Source organism: Gekko japonicus, unplaced genomic scaffold, assembly GCF_001447785.1.
Source record: "Gekko japonicus isolate JY-2015 unplaced genomic scaffold, Gekko_japonicus_V1.1 scaffold1576, whole genome shotgun sequence".
Lineage (NCBI taxonomy): Eukaryota > Metazoa > Chordata > Lepidosauria > Squamata > Gekkonidae > Gekko > Gekko japonicus.
The window spans coordinates 202,147-207,257 of NW_015176497.1; positions in this window are offsets into that span (position 1 = coordinate 202,147).

Below are 5,111 nucleotides of genomic sequence, written 5' to 3' on the forward strand. Positions count from 1 at the left end.
CTTTCTTATCTAGCATGTATCTTGATTTGATTATATTTATTTCCCACCATGACAGTTGTGTATTTTGTTTTTTTATTAATTCCTCTGTTTTCAGTTCTGCTGTTTTATTTAATAACTTGCCGTATGTTTCTTTAGTCCCTTCTGTTATCAATGTCGGCTTTATAAATGCCTCTAAAGCAGATATCCATAAAGGAGTTTTAATATAGAATTTTTGTTTAATTATGTTCCAGATTTTCATCAAGGTGCTTATTATTATTATTATTATTGATGATGATGATGATGATGATGATGATGATGATGATAATAATAATAATAATTGCATTAGCAAAAAAGCCATAGCAACTGTACAGGATAAAATAAAATAAATTAAAAAACAACAACAACAACACACACTTAAAAGGTCAACAGTTATCAGCAGTAAACTAATTAAACTCAGGGAGATTTGTTTTCTTAATCACCGCAGCTAGAAAGGAAGCCACTATAGCCGTGGTTTGATGGTCAGTTTTATTATATTTGTAAGGAAGCTGGCATGGATTTTGTCCTTTCCGTACCATATGTACGCATGCCATCCCATTGACAGATCCGCTCCTTCTAACGCTAAAGTTCTCCCATCTTTTAATTCCACCCACTCCTTGATCCATGTCATTGCTGCTGCAAAATAATACAGCTTCCAATTTGGAACTGCCAAGCCTCCTCTCTCTTTACTATCCTGCAAATTTTTAGTTTTTATTCTTGGCTTCTTAGACTGCCAAATAAATTTATTTACTATTTTCTCTAGGTCTTTAAAAAATTTGTAGTTTTTAAGCATTGGTAAATTTTGCACCAGGAACAAAAATCTTGGATATTCATTTTTATTGTTGCTACTCTTCCCAGTACCGACAAATGTTTATTCTCCCATTGTTTTAAGTCTTTTTTAATTTCGTTTAAGAGTTTTATATAGTTACTTTCATATAACATTGAGGTGTCGTCTGAAATCCATATTCCTAAGTACTTCGCTTTTTGCACTATATCCATTTTTGTCATTTCTTTTATTCTTTCTATCGTCTTATTAGGACAGTTCTTGGCTATGATTTTTGTTTTTTGAAAATTTATTTTAAATCCCGCTAATTCTCCAAATTCCTGAATGTCTTTTATCAGTGTTAGTAACGATTGTTCCGGATCTTTTAATATAAAGATCAGGTCATCTGCGAAGGCTTGCACTTTAAATACTTCCCCTTTTACTCTCAAACCAGCTATCGATTCATTTTGTCTTATTTTGTCAATTAGCGATTCGATTGTGAATATAAATAGTAATGGGGATAGCGGGCAACCCTACCTTGTACCCTTCTGAATTGGGGTGTTTTGCGATGCTTCACCATTAACTAAGATTTTGGCACTTTGTTCGCTATATATAGCTTTTATCATCGCATAGAAATTATTTCCGCATTCCCAAACAGCTAGTTTATGAAGCATATATGCCCAACTGATATTATCAAATGCTTTCTCTGCGTCTAAGAGTATTAACATCATCTGTTTCCCTGGCTGCAACTCGTAAAATTCCAACACATTGATTATATTTCTTATATTATTTTGTATCCTTCTCTTCGGTAAGAATCCCGATTGATCTTTGTGAATTATTTTCAATAAGACCTTTTTTAATCTGTTAGCTAGTATCTTTGCATAGAGTTTGTAATCTGTATTAGGTAAGGAAATGGGCCTATAATTCTTTATCTCTTCTTCATCAGAGTATGGTTTATGAATCAGCGTTATGACCGCTTCATTCCATGAGGCAGGTATTTTATTTGATTTTGGGATGTTTTGTAGTAACTCTTTAAAGGGTTCCGTTATCTGTTCTTCGAATACCTGATAGAACTCTGTAGAGATTCCATCTGGGCCTGGAGACTTCCTTTCCCCCCCATCTTTTATTGCCTCTGTTATCTCACAAATTGTGATTGGGTCATTTAATATTGCTAACTGCTCTTTATTAAACTTCCTCTTTTCCCATTTTCTCTGGTATTCTTGTACTTCTGGCTCTGCTATTTCTGATTTCTTATATAAATTTCTATAAAATTCCTGAATTATTTTCTCAAGATCTTTTTGTGCCGTCATTTCATTTTTCATTTTTAAGTTTTTAAATTTTTTTTCTTTCTCTTACCATGGTGGGTAAGAGAAAAATGATTCGCCTATACAAAATTACCTAAACTGCTTAGAAATAATGACATCCATTATAGATGGCTCATACCTAAATGTCTCCTCTTTACTTACTTAGGGAAGAGATTTAATATTAACTCTATTTTCAAACTGGACAACTTCATGGAAAAATATGGCTGCGATTTAGGTGATCAACCCGAGGAGGACTCGCAGGACTCAGAAGATGAAGAAACAGAGGAAGGAACGAGTGCACAAAGCTCTCAAGTTGCAGAGAGACAAGAGACAAAAAAGAAAAGAGAGAGAGAAAAATACCGGGGAAACCTACCTCTGAGGTTCTGACGAGATTCCAGAGCAAAAAACTAGGAAAGAACAAAAAAGAAACAGAAGATGGAGAAGTCGAAGACGATTAAACTTATTTCTGTTAATGTTAACGGGCTAAATGGCCCAAACAAAAGGAGAAGAATATTTCATCAATTAAAAAAACTTAATTTAGACATAGTATGTATTCAAGAAACTCATATTTAAAAAGATGAAGAAAAATATTTGAAACAGTCGAATTTAGGAAGGTTGTTCACAGATTCAGATAGGACCAAGAAAAAGAAAGGAGTAGCTATATATATAAAAGAATATCTGCAACCAAAATTAGAATTTACATTAGAAGATGGAAGAGGGGTAGCAGTATCAATTGAAAGGCAGGGGAAAAGAACGTTAATTCTGAATATCTATTCGCCAAACCAGAACCAAGCTCACTTTTTCAAACAAATTTATGAGAAATTGACGGTGATATCCCATGAATAATTATGTATAATTGGTGATTATAACTCGGTGTATGACCAAAAAATTGATTAAAAGACTGTAAAAACTAAAAACTCTAAATCTAATAACACCTTACTGAAAACTTTTCTACACTTAGCAGAAGAGCTATCCCTGGTAGACATATGGAGAATAAAAAATATTGACAAAAAATAATTCACCTTTTTCTCGGCTCGACATAATACATGGTCAAGAATCGATATGGCATGGATATCGACAGATCTTATTAAAAGCGTAGATGAGGTACAAATACTACCTAACACATTTGGGGACCATAACCCAATCTTTCTAAAGTTGTTAACTAGGAGACAAAGATGGACCATGAATACGAGTCTGCTGAAAGATAAAGATGTAGTAGAGAAGACTAAAGTAATTATTCAAGAGTTTTTCAGTAAAAATTCGTCAAAGGACACCCCCATAGAGATAATTTGGGATGCCTTTAAGGCTTTTACAAGAGGGTGGTGGATAAATCAAGGGGCGTGGAAAAAGAAACAAGAGAATAAAAAATATGAAGCACTGATAGGGAAAATATGGGAAGAGGAAAAAAGGTTTATGAAATCTAATAAAGAATTAAAGAGTGTAAGGAATAGGATAAATAAGCTGTTTTGATCTAATTTAACTAATTGTGAATTCCTGTTTAAAACCTTTTCTAGTTAGAATACTCTATGAGTCTATTACGTTATACAGTTCTCTCATGGCCTTGCTGGGCAATCAGATGTGTTGCAAGTTCAGTGCTGCAGACTTATTCCTAGACATGCGTGGGTTGATTGATTCATATGGGGACCATGGTATACAGGGATAGGGTACTTAGACCTCCCTCCCAAACTAGTTTCCAGACCAGAAACAACCCCGGGGAGTTGCTATTGCCCCTTAGGGAAATTTATATGCAGACCATTATTACACATGTTTTCCTCAATGGGCCAAATAGTGGCCCCTGGGGCTGCTTCAGGCCAGAAAAATGGCACAAGAGGAATTTGTTTATTTGTTTACATTATTTATCGCCTACCTTTCTCACTGAGACTCCAGGCAGATTACCCAGAGTGAGTCAATACAGTCAACAGTATGGGATATTCAATAAACAACGAAATAGGATTGGAAGAAGAAGATTGGATTTATACCTGCCTTTCACTACCCAAAGGAGTCTCAGAGTGGATTACAATTCCTTTCCCTTCCCCTTCCCACAACAGACACCCAGTGAGGTAGGTGTGGCTGAGAGAGCTCTCTCAAGGACTGCCCTTGACAGAACAGCTACGAAAGAATTTATGACTGACCCAAGGTCACACCAGCAGCTGCAATGTGGAGGAGTGAAGAATCAAACCTGGTTCTCCCAGATTAGAGTCTGCGCTCCTAACCACTACACCAAACTGGTGTAGAAGGATTGTAAAAGTCTGGAACCAACTAGAAATCTAAAAGACAGAACTAAAGCAAAGCATATGTATTAATATGACATATTAAATGACACAAAAATTACGTTGCAGGAGCCTAGTTTCAGTAAGCCATGAACAGTAGTATAGACCACAGTCCCTAATCATTTATCCCAGGGGTCTTGTTGTAGAAAAAGAGCTGCCGGAGCTCATTAGCATAACTCATTAGCATAACTTATTTGCATATGCCACGCCCCCTGACATCACCGGAAGTGACAGAAGGCCACACCCCCTGACATCACCGGAAGTGTGTCAGAAGGCAGCCATGAACAGTAGTATAGACCACAGTCCCTAATCATTTATCCAGGTAACTTCATAAGCAATTTTGTACAGTGCAATCCTGTTACCTCTGTAGAAAAGCCCTCTTGAATAATTTGGTTTTGCATAGTCCTTTCAGAAAGCCAGGAGAGTGGGAGTCTTCCTGATCTCCTCAGGCAAGGCTATTTCACAAGGAGGGGGGCACAATGGAGAAGGCACTGTTGTTGATTTTGCCCATTTGCAGGTTGGCACCTGTAGAAGGCCCTGCTCAGATGAGCAAAGCTATTGTGGTGGAGCAGGGATCATTTCGTAGAAAAAGAGGTGCAGGAGCTTATTAACATCACTCATTAGCATAACTTATTTGCATATACCACACCCCCTGACATCACTGGAAGTGTGTCAGAAGGCAACACCCACCGCTCAGGCTCCACTGGACTGTTTTGGATTGCTAGCTATCGGGGGGGGGGGGGACTGGGAGTTCTGTCT